The 16,555-nt window shown below is 40.9% G+C and overlaps 1 protein-coding gene and 1 pseudogene across 1 annotated transcript in view; both read left to right on the top strand.

Annotated features, from left to right (window-relative positions):
- The window catches only part of LOC147524094 (pyrophosphate--fructose 6-phosphate 1-phosphotransferase subunit beta-like), a 33,787-nt gene that overhangs the window by 2,138 nt on the left and 15,094 nt on the right, over positions 1–16,555 (top strand). The gene's annotated exons all lie outside the window — the stretch shown is intronic.
- On the top strand, positions 10,164–10,831 carry LOC147524095 (potassium transporter 11 pseudogene; annotated as a pseudogene).

The following is a 16,555-nucleotide window of genomic DNA, read 5'->3' as shown; positions in this document are numbered from 1 at the left end:
TGGTTGTGACAGTCCAGCACTCCGTCCGTATTCTCTCGATGTTCACCATAGGAGACAAAGGAACCGAACTCCACTAATGGCTCGGTCATCTTCACCTGCATGGACGGGTCGACGAGAACTCACTCCACCTCCTCCGAATAAATCTTGGCCAAAATGTCCACAGTTCGGTCGTGACCATCGTCAAGAGAATGTTCCATTTTCTAAACGACGTCTCCACGAAATGATACTGAAGGCTGTTAATGATAAGGAGTTACGAGAAAACAAAATATGAAATCTCGCTATAAAGAGTGGTATTGATTCTCCTTTTTCTCTCCGAATCCAAATAACCGTTCATCACAAGGACTTTAAGCAGCCAGAATTCAAAAAGTATGATGAGATTGATGGAGATCCTTTGATGCATCTTGTTAATTACAGAAACAAGATGATCTTATGGACTTTTGATGATGCTCTTCTTTGTAAGTTATTCTCGTCCACACTCATTGGAATTGAGTCGATGAGATGGTTTAACATGCTTCCAGAAAGATCCATCCACAATTTTACTAATCTTGCATATAAGTTTGCCGAGCATTTTCGTCACAATTGGAAAGAACCGAAAAATATTGATTCTCTATTCAGTATAAAACAACAAAAGGACGAAAAACTCAATAAGTTTGTTGCGAGATTTCAGAAAGCGGTTGTTGAAATTCCAGATGCATCTGATATTCTTGTCATTTATGCTTTCAAGGAAGGCATTAATTATGATAGGGACGGCGTTTACAACTCTATAGTAAAAGACGTCCTAACAACTCGTTATGAACTTTTTGCTCGAACTCAACAATTTATTCGAGTTGAAGATGATGCATTGGCACGAGTTCACAGAGATAGGGATCGGATAAGCAAGCCGCAGGAACAAAGTCAAAAATGAAGTTTCAACAAACAACCGATCAAAAGTCCAAGAGTGATGGTAGGCCACAACAATGGAACAACAAAGAACAAAAGAAACTTCCCGAGTTAAAGCTTACCACCTTCAACGAGAAGTATGCTGTTATCTATGAGAAGATTAAGGGAAAGAATATTTTATCTCTACCTTTTTCTCTCTCAGAAGATACCAAGGCTACACGTGACAAATCACTGTGGTGTAAATTCCACGATGATTTTGGTCATGAAATTGAACAATGCCGATCTCTAACGGTAGAGAATCCAAGGTTTGATTGAGAAATGTATGCTTCAGGATTACGTGCTGGGTAAAACGAAACAAGCTTTAGTCGTGACCGCACACAATGTAATCAAGGTCGGTCATGCCAGAGTTGATTCAATGTCTAACACCCAGCGCAAGAATTTTAATCACTCCAAGATCACTGATCTCAGCCACCACTATGTTTATAGTAGATATGATTTTCTCCACGGTATGGGTACTGAGACTTATGAGGAAGGACCTCTTTGTTGGACTGACAATGATCTGATAGGAGTGCACCATCCTCATTATGATGCTGTTGTAATACAAGCTTTTGTTGGAATTCATCGTGTGTAGAAAATCATGATCGATACAGGTAGTTCGGCAAGTGTGATCTACAAGTGTTGTTACAAAGGACTCAATCTCCCCGAGAAAATAATAGTTCCTGATCCAAATCCTATAATTGGCTTCGATGGGACAGCAACAAAATCAATTGGTAGATGCTCTCTTCCGGTGACATTAATGAACAAGGAAGTTACAATTGATTTTCTTCTCATGGATTGTAACTCCTCCTACAATGTCATTCTGGGAAGAGATTGGATCCACTCAATGGGAGCTGTCGTTTCTACTTTCCATCAGGCTATCAAGTTCTGGTGTGATGGTATGGTATACAAAGTTAGAAGTGATTAGATAGCAGCTTTGAAGTGCCATGAGTCTGTATTCGAAGATTATAAAGATTTGGAAGTCAAGGGTAACACCATCCTAAATGTTGATGGGGGAAAATAGCAATTACAGAATTCCATTGGTCGGGTAAACGCTATGGAGTAGTGTTTAGGTGGCCCCCTGACCATCGACAGGCTCCTCGAAGTATAGATCGGTAACAAGGAAGAAGAAACCACTTTTATTTCTGCGGAAATTTTTAAGAAGAAACAGGATGAACTCATTGAGCTTTTGAAGAAAAATTGCACAGTGTTTGTGTGGACGGTCGAACAAATGCCTGGGATTGATCCTTCACTTGCATGTCATAGGCTGGATATCGACAAAACACAAAAGCCAGTGCGTTAGAAGCCTCACCGAATGGCTCCCGATCGAAAGCTCTAAGTGAAAGAAGAGATCGACAAACTTTCAAGTGTTAATTTTATTAGGCCTGTACTATATCCGAAATGGATATCCAATGTAGTAGCAGTCCCTAAGAAAAATGGGAAACTTAGAATCTGTGTTGATTTTACTGATGTCAATAAAAATGTCCTATTCACCCGTATCCCTTGCCTCGTATTTCTGAAATGGTTGATGCCACTTCAGGGTTTAAATGAATTTCTTTTATGGATGCCTCAATAGGATTTTATCAAATTGCATTAGCTGAAGATGAACAAGAACTTACAACTTTTATAACAGACCAATGCTTATTTTGCTATAAGGTAATGCCTTTCGGTCTAAAAAATGTACCGGCAACATATCAGAAATTCATAAATACATCATTTTCAGACTTCTTAGGCAAGTTTATGGAAACTTATATTGACGATATGGTCATCAAGTCGCATGAAGAGTCTTCTCACCTACATCACTTGCAAAAATTCTTTGATCGGCTTGTGCATATTCGAATGCGTCTAAATCCAACAAAATGTGCATTTGGGTTAGCATCGGGTAAATTTCTTGGATATCTTATGACCAAACGAGGCATTGAAGCTAATCCTAATCAAATCTGTGCAATTACCAAAATGCCCTCGCCAAAAACAAAGAAGCAGATCCAGCAACTTACGGGTAGGATAGCCGCTTTGGGTAGATTTATCTCAAAATATTCAGATCGGCTCCACCCCTTTTTTCAAGCCATTAAGGGATCCCCACAATGGACAGATGAGTGTGACATAGCTTTTCGTAAAATGAAAGAATACCTAGTACGGTACCGCCAATTCTTGCTAGTCCGACCACCGGACAAACAATTGGCATTTATTTGGCAAAGATCGAAAATAGGCGTGAGTGCCGCCTTATTCATTGATGATGAAAATGAACAACCAATTTTCTTCATAAGTAAGACCCTTACGACTCGAAGCAAGGTATTCACAGATTGAGAAAATAGCTCTCTCACTTGTCCATAGTGCACGAAGATTGAAGCCTTATTTCCAAGGGCGTATCATCAATGTCTACACTGAATACCCCTTAAGAAAAGTTATTTGAAATGTTGATTCGAGCAGATTAAAATAATGGGAAACATATTTGAGTGCCTACGAAATTATCTATAAAGCCTAATCATCTAAGAAAGGCCACGTAATGGCATCACTTAATTATGTCCGATTTTCCTGTCGATGACATATCGACTATGGAAGAGCAGTTTGAGGAACCTCCTCCTAATCCACAACAAGGATCGGCTAATCCATCCACAAGTGTCGACCCTTCTTTATGGATTATACACACGGACGGTTCCAAGAACAAATCAGGTTCAGGTCTTGGTTGTGTTTTGATCCGACCCGATGGTGAGAAAATTGAAAAATCTATTCGCCTCGGATTTTGCGCATCAAACAATGAAGCTGAATATGAAGCGGTTCTTTATGCAATGCGAATAGAACTTGACTTGGGGGCAACAAAGATCGAGTTATTCCTGACTCAAAGCTTGTTGCGAGTCAATTTGGCGGATCATTTGTTGCTCGAAATGATAAGATGGCTGCATATGTCCGAAAAATGCATGAGCTATCCATTCATTTCAAATCCATTACAGTTCACCAACGCTCTCGCAATGATAATCATCACGCCGATGCCTTAGGTTATCTCTCTGCCGCAGTTGATGTTAACAATGAAAGAAAAATCTATATTGATTTCCAACCTTTTCCAAGCATAACTGTTATAGAAGAACATGTTCAAAACTTATATATTGCTCATCTATGCTATTTCCAGACGACATCTCGGAATTTCGAATTCGAGCAAGTAAATGCCGTAACAACAAGGAAAAGAAAGAGAGAAGAGCTAGCTCAATCGGCCGGCACAAGTTTAGAATTTCACTAACAGAGGAAGCAGCTCAAGAAGATTTAGCCGACCATCAAGATTTGGCCGATCATCGTTTTGAGAGTGATTCTTCACTCACACAGGATGCCGACCAAAGCAATGTTGATATGGAAGATGAGTCCCATGAAGCAGATGATTCTCCAGAAGTACCACATTTGGATCTCCAATCTATCGATAGTGATTCTTCACCAGATGATTGGAGACCTACTTATTTAGAATTTTTGCAACATGGAACTCTACCTGAGGATTCGTCACTTTCCTACAAAATTAAGAGAGATGCCTGGAAATTTGTCATAATTCCAAATTCTAAAGGCAAGCTCCTACTTTATAGGAAAGCAAACAATTTCAGTCCTCTTCTCAGATGTCTTTCCAAAGATCATGGTCATCTAATTCTCAAAGAAATACACTCTGGACTTTGTGGAAACCATTATGGGGGATGTAGTCTTGCACATAAAGCCATGACTCAAGGATACTGGTGGCCTAGCATGCAAAGACACTCAGCGGAATTTGCCCAAAAATGCATATCATGTCAAAAACATGCAAATATGGGCAAACTTCCAGTAACAGAACTCCACCCAATTCTAAGCCCTTGGCCTTTTGCAAAATGGGGCTTGGATATTGTGGGACCCCTACCAAAGGCTCCTGGAAGTGTATGATTCTTATTGGTTGCGACTGATTATTTCACTAAATGGGTAGAAGCTCAACCGCTTGTCAACATCTCAGCAACAGACGTACGCCGTTTCTTATGGAAAGACATCATTTGTCGCTTTGGAATTCCATCTAAGATCATCTCTGATAACGGTAAACAATTTGATGCAGAAGAAATACACAAATTTTGCGCCTCACTAAAAATTCAGCATAATGTTTCCGCTCCATATTATCCCTAAGCAAATGGACAAGCAGAAGCAACCAATAAGGCGATTCTCTCAACTTTGAAGAAGAAGCTTAATGAAGCAAAAGTGAAATTGGGTTAAAGAGTTGCTAGCAGTGCTTTGGGCTTATCGCATAACTCCAAAGCATTCTACCAATCTTTCCCCTTTCAACCTAGCTTATGGCATGGATGATGTCCTCCTGACAGAATTAATTGCACCAACTACAAGGACAGAAGCGGTACAAATTGGAAACAATGATGCTGCTCTAACTTTGGTGCAGACTCAATTGATAAAACTCGAGAAAAAGCTTTACAATGTCTAATAAAATATCAGGCAGACATGAAACACAAATATGATAGAAAGCTTTGCCTCAAGAGTTTTGAACCAGAAGATTGGGTACTTAGCCGAAAATAGAAGCTCATTAAATCTGGGAAGCTGTCAGAGAATTGGGAAGGACCGTTCATCATTGATAGGCCAGCATCTAAAGGGTCTTATTTCCTTCGTAGAATCACTGGAGAAAATTTTGACAAGCCATGGAATGCTTTTCATTTGAAAAAGTTTTATCGTTGAATGTTTTGTTCTTCATTCATTGTATTTCATAATTCAATAAAATTCAATCCATCTTTCGTTTTAACTAGGAATCAAATATCCCAAATTTAATTACGTTATCATTACGTTGGGGCGGTGACACCCCAAATTTAATTACGTTATCATTACACTATGGGGCGGGGACACCCCAAATTTAATTACGTTATCATTACACTATGGGGGCGGGGACACCCCAAATTTCATTACGATCATTATCCAAAAATTTCATTATGTTATCATTAAACTATGGGAGCGGCGACACCCAAAATTTCATTATGTTATCATTACACTATGGGGGCGGCGACACCCCAAATTTCATTATGTTATCATTACACTTTGGGGACAGCGACACCCCAAATTTTATTACGTTATTATTATATTATGGGGGAGGCGACACCCTAATTACGTTATCCTTAATACTTATATCTATTTTGCCGACCTACCTCAAGGCCAGATTACCCAACTCTTATATATTTTGACCGACTTATTCTGATTGCCAATCTAATAAAAAATAGATACAATCCAATAATCATGAATACAGTGGAAAAAATAAACATAATCGAGAAAGAAAAAGCTGTAACCTAACCTCACATCATCCTAACAATAAAAAAAAAAACTTCACTCAAGAAGTTGTGGCATAATGCTATCCTCCACTGGAACTTGAACACCTTTTAGATCTGACGGTGATACATCTTCCAACTTCCTATAACACATAGTATAATAATCTGACAGCTGCTGCAATTTTTCTCGTTTCTCAGAATCTCTCGATTTCCAAAGTCCAACACTTGCCGATGCTTCACGCAACAAAGCCCCAAATTTCTTAGTTTCAACTACATGCTTCTCAACCATATCATCCTTCTCTTCACACCCAACCCTAAAATTTTCCACCCTCTCATGATATTCATCTAACTCCTTTTTCAAAAATGCATTATCTTCCAATAGTACCTTGTAGTCTCCTCTAATCCTCTCAGCCTCGCAAACTCGTTTAGCCAATTCCAATTTCTCACATTTTAAAATCTCAACTTCATCACTCAAAACCTTCTGCTCCCTGAGAACAACAATTTCTTGATTCTATTTTGACAATTCAGCTTTCATGATATTCATTTTCATCTCATAGTCGTGCAAAACTACTTCATTTCTCATGAGTACTCCTCTCAATCGTTCATTCTCCTGAAAGATGAGCTCTCTCTTTCCTTCCAAATATTTCTCAATCTCGCATATTCACTGGTTTTAATCTTATAATTTTCTTTTGCTTCTAAGATTTCTTTAGCACAATCCCCAAGCTTCGACGCCTAAGAGAACAAAAATAATGTGTTACTCAAAGAAAAAAACACACACACACACACACACACACACACACACACACACACACACAACAAATTACCTATGCAAGCTTTGAATTCAACATATTAACGGTTTTTACAAAATCTACACTTCGTTGATAATCCAAACACAATAACTCTGGATCTGAAATATTAGACAAAATAATTTAAAATAATAATATATAATAATAAGTAAATACTATAAAAATAACTATTCAACATCTAACCTTCAATTGCCAAGGCTTGCACGTCTGGAGTGATGAACACAGGCGTTGTAGAACTGCCGCTCATCCCTGGTTGAATTGAAGAAGGTACAGTTGAGCCAACAATGATATTGGTACTAACCACAATAGACACTTCTATTGACACGCGCCTGCATCGGTGTCAATAGAAGTCGGCAATTCAGCACTAGTGCCAACAACAGTTGATACTAAACTCGACACACCAGCAATGGTGCCATCGACAGAAGTTGCTACACCAGCATTGGTGCCAACAACAGGTGTTAGAACTCCAAAACTACTTCCACCAAAAGGAGTTGGCACTCCAAAATTGATCTTGACAACAGAAGTTGAACCCATTGTATCTCCACCATCGAAAACTTTTTCAATCTACATTACCAAAAAAACCATTAAACAATCGATAATGAATATTATTCAAAATCACAGAAACAAGATCAACACTAACATCAAGTCCAGATATACTGTTAGTCATCGCTTCCCCACCGATATCATCATCATCATCAATATCATGCACATCAGTAGTTTTTTGTGCCGGAAGACAAAAAACCTGTCATAATGAAACATCATTCCAAAACATATTATAGGTATTACATATATGATATTTTAAAAGAAATATTATATACATACCATTTCTCGACTCTTAATCCCTTCCTCAATTTTACTTGAGTTATCCCCAGTTTTATTTTTCTTCTTTTTTGGACGTATGCTTCTTTTCTTCTTTCTAATATTTTATTGTCCACTATCCTCAGAGTCATCTCCTTCTACTTCTTCGTCATCTTCACTGCTATCATCTACAATAACATTCTTTTTCTTCTTTGAGCCACAGTAAGGTGCTAATTCCTTAGGCTCATTAAGCAGTCCAGTTTTTATATCATGATAATAATAATCTACAATATCGTCTGGAAACGACAGATCATAGACATCTACATTATGACTAAACAAACTAACAAATTTCTTTTTTATCATCTCGCTGCTAAACAATGGTATATTTGGAAACTTCAGAATATCCCCTATAAAAAAAGAACAAGATAATCATAATGTGATGCTAACTATTTAAAATAATTATAAGAATATTGAGTTAACATCTTACCTGATATATTGTTAGGATAATCAATATTTTCGAACCTCCAATTGCCTTTGATCTTAAAACTATACAATTTCGCATTCTTGTAGTTCGAAGGCATTCCATAAAATCGATAATTCTGGTTGTGATGGTTATGATATCCCAACGCATAACTTTTAGAAGAAGCCTTGTTTTGCCACAGAGGCTTCAATAACTTAAACAAAAGGTCTGATGACATACTCCTTTGATAAACCTTACAAATTCTCGCTACACGGGCAAAGATAGCCCAATAGCCAGGAGATAATTGTAAATGATGTAATCTCCATCTAGCTAATAACTCGGAAACTGATTTTCAAAATGGGACACTACAACCAAGCCAAAAATGTGAAAACAATAAAATTATCTCGTCATTTTCATACTTTTGGTCGATATCGCTTCCAACATACTCAATAGAAACATCATCTCCAATATCATATTTTGCTCTCAAACTATCTGCATCAATACCCTTCGCCACCCTATTCATATTAAAATCCCCCTTATCACCCCATCTCCTCTTCAAGTTATAATTCCTCTCCATTAAACAAATATTTTCAATACTGTCAAAAAAATAGAATAGTATCAAATTAATTGTTTTCTCAAAAACAAAGACGAATTTCTTTGCAGGATTATAAGATCTAAACATGGTTTACTGTCTATCGATCACTTACAGAGATCCAAATCCTAATATACATTCCTCCAAAAAAAAAAAAAAAACAAACAAACTTACTGTTCATAACATGGCAACAGACTTTTTGTGATAAGAATGAAGAAAACATAAAAAAAAGATGTGAACGGTTAATAGAAACATACCTTACTGCAAAAGTAAAACAAGAACATGAAGAAGAAGATTAGAACTTTTATTCTTCTCTTCTCAAACCTATCTATCTCTATCTTTTAATTCTGACCACAAGTTCTCCTTTATATATAATTTCTAATTCATAGAATCGTAAACCACTAGGACTCTAGCTCACCGAATAAAAAAAAAAAAAACCCCAAGCTCAATATAATTTGCGATCCCTGAATTGCCGACCCAAAGTCTTATTTTTTCAATTTAATCCTTTGCCGCTGAATACCGCTGCTATTTTGCCGCTGGATGTGTAATATTGAATGCCGCTGAATGCCACTGCTAGGACTCTTCCAATTTAATCATTTGCCGCTAAATGTCGCTGCTATTTTTTCAAATTGCTGCTGGATGTGTAATTGAATTGCCGCTGGTACTGCCGATCACTTTGAGTTGCCTATCCTTTCAAATTGACTTGCCACTGCCAAATTTTTACTGTGAGCAACCTATTAGTACCCTGTCAGCAGCTGTTCTTGAAAATTCATTGCCTTCAGTGAAGCTTTTGATTGAGGCTAGTGCAAACCTTAACATTGGTACATGTGGCGTAGTGCCTATAGTTGTGGCAGCAACTCAAATCGAAACTGAAATGATCAAGTGCTTGTTGAAAGAAGGAGCTGATCCAAATGTGTCAATCATGAAGGGTTGACACCACTAGAGATTGTAGTTATTAATAAAAACCACCAAGAAGTCCAGATTCTTTATCCTGTTACATCACCTATTCCTACATACTCAGACTGGAGCATTGGTGGAATATCAAGGCATTAGAGTCAGAAGAAGTAACGGAAAAGAGAAAGGTCAAAGCTAAGGAAAAATTTAATGAGGCAAAATCTCAGGGAGAAACTGCTTTCCGGAAGAAGGAATATCTCTTGGCAACAAAATGGTACTCTATGGCCACAAATCTGGACCCCAGTGATGTAAATGTATACTCCAATAGGAGCCTTTGTTATGCCCTTCTAAAAGGAGAAGTTGCTTTAGCGGATGCTAGCGCTTGCATTAATCTGAAGCATGAATGTATGGCCTTTCATATAAGTTTGCATATAAGTTTGAATCAGTGGTTATTTGTTTTTATTCAGAGAAGTAGTTTCAAGTTGGTGGATTGCTAGCTTCAATGGCTTCTACACCGTCTATCGATGAAGAGGAGAGAAATAGAGGGAGTATGTGGGTGTTGGACCAAAAAATTGATAAGCCTATGGACGAAGAAGTTGGGAGGCTAAGAAATATGTACATGGCAAAGACATTTTCATCGCTATTGGTTTTACGACTTGCGTTCCAAAGTCTTGGAATAGTATATGGAGACTTGGGTACATCTCCATTGTATGTATTCTATAATACATTCCTTGGTGGAATTGACGATCCAGAGGATGTGATTGGAGCTCTTTCGATGATCATATACTCTCTTACTCTCATTCCCCTTCTCAAGTATGTCTTTGTGGTATTAAGGGCAAACGATAATGGTCAAGGTGGAACATTTGCTCTGTATTCACTACTCTGTCGACATGCGAAAATAAAAACTATTCCAAACCAACACTGGACAGATGAAGAGCTAACAACCTACAGTCGCCATACATTCCATGAGAAATCTTTTGCTGCAAAAACCAAAAAATGGTTAGAAGCTCAAGCTTATAGGCAAACTGCACTTCTAATTCTTGTGCTCGTTGGCACTTGCATGGTGATTGGCGATGTAATTCTCACTCCCGCAATTTCAGGTCTTACTTAGCAACTGCTATGAAACTAACACTTGTTTCACGTATAGATAGAAACAAACATTGATATATGTATAACTCCATTTAGAAACTTGTATGCAAGCCTGAATCGTCTATAGCCTTTCATATTTAACCATTCAAACTAGTCAACTCAATTATATTTACCAAACTGCCATTACATATTTTCACCATTATACAATCAATTCAACCATATCAAATTCCAAATTTATACGAACTCTATATAAATTATATCAAGAAAAAAAATCCTATTTGCCTTCAACTCCCATCATTTTTATTTTTACCGATTTACTAACCTACGAGTACCATAAATATTATTACTTCTTTGCCACACGGGCCTTGCCCATGTAACAAAGAGAGGGCGATGTTCCGGCCTCCACAAATATGGCCCAATAAAAGCCCAATTCAATACAAGCCCATGCTCAGAGCCCATCTATAAAAAATCTCACGCTCAGAGCTTATCTACAAAAAAGCCCACGCTCAGAGCCCATGCTGACAGAGCTTATCTACCATAAAGCCCACACTCATAGCCCATGCTCAAAGCCTACATACCTACACATAAAATCAATATCAATTGCGCACATGTTTCGCGAAGTCAAACAACTTCCACCAACTTCATCCCACGATTGGACAGTTCTCCAACTTCATCCCACGAATGGACAGTTCTTCCGCCAGTTCTCCAACTTCATCCCACGATTGGACAGTTCTCCCGCCAGTTCGCCAACTTCATCCCACGATTGGACAGTTCTCCCGCCAGTTCTCCAACTTCATCCCACGATTGGACAGTTATTCCGCCAGTTTGCCAACTTCATCCCACGATTAGACAGTTCTCCAACTTCATCCCACGAATGGACAGTTCTCCCGCCAGTTCTCCAACTTTATCCCATGATTGGACAGTTCTCCCGCCAGTTCTCTAACTTCATCCCACGATTGGAATATTGGAGAACGAGGAAGTAACTATCACCAATCATACCTATAAAATCCAACCTTCGTCATTTTTCCAGAACTACGCATCGAGACTTGATCCCAAGCAATACATTTGGGTACGTAGGCAACTTCAAAACCGAAGTCCAGTCTCATCTTTTCCCAACCACCATCTCCTTTACCATCTCCAAAAAAAACATTACTTCCGACCATCAACTGGTGTGTTTTAGCAAATCTTGTTGAAATAGGTACCTTGTGACTTTTTTTGCTACGCTGTATAATGAAAGATTTGCTTGTATAAATGCTAAAGCGGTGAAGGACATTTCCCCTTTCACCTTTGAAATGTGGATTTAAACCTTCACACAAGGTCCTATAGATTGATTTGTTTGTTTTGGTTAAGTCATACAAACCATGATAAGTTTTTCCCTTCCCTTCTCTTGGGTTGCACCAAAATATAATTTCCAGAATTTCAGATAAGATACCCTATCTATATCGGACATGGACAATGTAGTGGAACTTAGTGGAATTGTTCAAGGAAACCACGTAATCTGCTCAAAGCAAAGTTGTTAACGGTATCATATGACCCTTTTACTGTTGCAGGGGTTGAAGATATCATGGTTAACTGTTATTCAGTCACCTTTGTGTCTGAATGACAACTTTTTCAAACCTCTTTAGATAGTGCCTTCTCCCTTAATTAAAATACTAACAGTTATATCTCTGAAAATATAACCAAATTCAACTAGGAAAATAATGCTCAATCAATCAGAATTTTCTGTAGTTAAATATCGACATTAATTTTAATACTGCTTATAGGATTATTTTGCATTGACACCGTTATAGTTATTAGGATTTGCATTAGCAATTATCGAAACTGAAATCCCCTTAATATACCTAAATCTTGGCCTTTGGTGTTATCTTCTGCACCATCAGTTAAATGCATTAGTTTGTAACGGCACGGGTTCCAAAGCTTGTCTCCAGATATAGAAGGTTTTATTTTATAAAAATTATTTGCAAGAATATTGTAGTAAGTTAGTAACGGTAAGACATCCAGTTAGAGGCAAAGACGAACGACAGTGTAGGGGAGTGATATTCTCTATCCAGCACGCGCTTAACATGGTGGAACTAATACACCGACCTATGGTCTCCGATTCGCATCCATGAGCCAACATCGCCCACGGGACGGTCGCAACATCATGCGAACTTCGCCAGCGATGACACGCACCCCTATCCATAAGCAATCATGGTGAAGGTGTACTTGCACTCATCCCCGACTATCGATCCATCGGTCAACGCCGGAAGCTACTTGCCCGTGATCACTCCTCATCATCACAGCCGGACCTATGTAGATACTTCTCCGCGTGCTCCCATGATCCACACCCCACGTTGGTGACATCTTTTACACGTGGAGGTTAGGATACACTTTCAATCTCTATAAATACCTCTCCTATGAACTACGCCCGGACTGATTCGACTCGACCCCAAGAACCCGTGAGTAAGATCGTGGCGCTTTCTCAAAGCCGAACTTCGGTCTCACCCATCCATCCATATCAAAGACTTTGTAAGGGAATATCATATCACACCTTTACATTGGCCGTCAATTGAGAAACCAAACCACCTTCACACTAATCAAGGTGGCCAAAAATCAAAACAAAAGATTCTCAAGCCCACGAAGCATGGCAAGCCTCGAAGCTCAATTCCACACTTTGGCAAGCCCGAAAAGGAACAATGAATGAACAAATTGCCCAACTCGGGCAAGAAAACGTCACATTACGTGCACAAGTTGATACAAGCCCACTAGCAACCGCGAAGACGACGCCATCAACGTCGGTCAACAGATCACCGAAGCTAAACCAAAGGCTCGACAAGAATCGCGGTCAAGAAAGATTCCACCCGGATAGTGCGAAAAATGCCGAAAACCTATCATTTTGTTTGAAGTACTTCACAAGATCTCCCCTCCGACTTTGTCCAACCACGGTTCCCAAGTTATGGCGGATTCTTTATACTCAAAGCCTTGCACTCTACAAAAGCGCCAGAGTTCGACCATCTCCGATCACGGGCTCTTTCCAAAAGCTTAAAGGGCGGCCCACTCGATTGGTTCTTCTTCCTCGAGCGGACTCCATAAAAGCTTTGAACGAAGCTTACCGACCTATTCGCGAGCCAAGATGCGTAATAACAGGCAAGAAGGGTGATCTCAATTCACTCTTCCATTTCGCTCTGGGGCAAGGAGGAAACCTACATGGTTCAAAAAAGTAACTCTTGGACATGGAAAGCGGCCTCAAAGAATCATTTGCGCGCCGATGGCTTTCACAACCGCTGCCGCGACCCAACACCCGACCTAACCAGTGCGCTCTTGAAAGACCAACCCGAACGTTGGCGAAATGCGCTTCGAGTGGATAAATACATCAAGCTGCAAGAGGCTTTGCTAAAGCAGAAACAAGAAGAAGAAGAAGAAACAGAAGAGGGAGAGGTTTACGAGGTAGCATCATCCTCTAGGAAACGACCCCGACAACAAGGGCAACCCTCCAGACCCAAACCAAGAAATGATCGGGAATTCGCCGTGCTCACCAGATCTCCTAGTTACATACTAGAAAAGATCAAAACGAGCTGCATTCTACCGACCGAGGAGATAAAGGCGACCAACAGTCGCCCAGACCAGCCCTACTGCGCTTTTCACCGCGCCAATTGCCACGAGACCGACGTATGCTGGGGGCTCAAACATTATTTGCAGGATCTGGTCGAAGCTGGGCACATCAAGCAGTACACCAATATACCGGACGGCGACCTGCGCCACAAACTGATGGCCCGCCCGAATCGTCAGTCCCCACCCCGGGCGAGCCGTTCGAGGCCTCAAAGCCGCCACCTCACAGGCCGAGGACGCTCCAGAGAACGCGTCCGTCAAGATCGCCGCCAACCATCAAGAGGGCGCGAGTACGACAGAACCATCCACATGATCACACTACAGGACGATTCCGTCTCAAGTTCGCGCGAAAAAAGAAGGCGCGTCGGTGCCCTCCATGAAGTGTACAACTTCTCTTCACAAGCCGCACCCGCGCCATGCAGCTCAAGGCGTAGAGCAGGAGACATCACCTTCTCAGAGGCCGACCTCAACAAGGTCTGCCTCCCGCATAACGACGCACTCGTGGTCCACGTCAAAATCGATGATTGGACCGGCAAGCGAAGTTTTGATCGATCTGGTAGCTCTTGTGATATTTTGTTCTACCACCACGATCCAAGAGATGAACTCGCCAAAGTCGGTCTTCATAGACCCCATCGCACCCTCTTCGATTCAACGGCTCGAGCCGATCCAATAAGGCGACATCATACTCCCGGTCTCGGTGGGTTCCCGAAGACAAGGTCGGCTTCAACACAGCGGTTCGTCCCTAGACACCAAGTCATCCTATAACGCCATTCTAGGGCGGCGGTGGATACACCAGATGCAGGCAGTACCATCTACATTGCATCAAGTAATCCGCTTTCTGGTCCAAGAGGAATGATGGAGCTCCAAGCAACCGACTCGAGGCCCATCATTGTAACAGATCATCGCAAAGCAATCAAGATCGGCCCGAACCCCCATCACCATCGAACCAACCCATCTAGCTATACAATGGCCAAAGATTTAGTGGTGAGGTGAGAGCTAAGCCAAAAAAGCGAACGGGGGCTCCAACAAGAGTTTCCACTCACCACCCCGATCTCGACCACTACCAAAGCGGCCAGGTACTAACAAGACAAATCCGGAGGTCGCCCCATGGAAAGCATCACGAACAAGCAAAGTCTTACCACCACTACCTCCCCTCCAACCGAATGGCGGGGAACTACCCGATTCTTGGTCACAACAACAATGAAGAAGCTTCGACCTGTTTCGTGACCCGCGGTGGGCGTTCGATTCCTCCGGCTACTCGATAAAATGAACCAACACCGAAGTCCGCAAAGAGTAATCCTCCGAGAACGCTTCAAAACGCGCGCAAGACCAAACCGGCTCGGTGAAGTGAACACGGGAACGTAAGGCGACCCCAAACTTCGTCACGTCGGGGCTAACCTCGACCCCACGCTTTAAGGCTCATCTTGTAAATTTTCTGTCCATGAATAAAGATGTGTTCGCAGTCGTATATCGATGTGCCTATAGACCCTAGTGTTGCATGCCATCGTTAAACGTTTGCCAAACCGGTTAAATGGCCTAGAAGATTGTCTCTACGCTTTCAAAAAGCGGTCAACGATGAGGTTGATAAGCTCGAAACAAGTAGGGTTCATCCGCCTTCCATAGTGGTCGCGTTCCAAAGAAGAATGAATGGTCCAATCCGCTGTCGTCGACTTCACTTCACCAACGCCAACCAAGAAACTCCAAGGACTGACTTCCCAACGCCTTTATCGACCAACTTGTTGACCGGACCTGACACGACCGCGGTTATCATTCATGGACGCGTATAGTGGGTACAATCAGATACCACTAGCTGAAGAAGATCAGGAGAAGACATCGTTCATCACTGAGCAAGGAATTTATTGTTACAACGTTCTCCCGTTCGGACTAAAGAACGCAGGAGCGACCTATCAGCGGCTAGTAACCAACATGTTCCAGGACATGTTAGGGGACACCATGGAGGTCTACATCGACGATATGGTTGTCAAAAGCAAGAAAGCAGGTGACCACCTTACTCACCTCGAGCAAGCGTTCTCCGCACTTACTGTTACCGGAATGAAGTCAACCCGAGAGAAGTGTCTTTTCGAGCGCCCTCCGAAAATTTCTGATATCGGGTTTTTCAAATCCAGATCAGATTCGGGCGTTCTTAGACATGCCCGAC

The sequence above is a fragment of the Coptis chinensis genome, chromosome 1 (genome assembly GCF_015680905.1).
Source record: "Coptis chinensis isolate HL-2020 chromosome 1, ASM1568090v1, whole genome shotgun sequence".
Classification (NCBI taxonomy): domain Eukaryota; kingdom Viridiplantae; phylum Streptophyta; class Magnoliopsida; order Ranunculales; family Ranunculaceae; genus Coptis; species Coptis chinensis.
The sequence above is the reverse complement of the archived record's forward strand: the minus strand, read 5'-3'. Positions and strand labels throughout refer to the sequence as shown.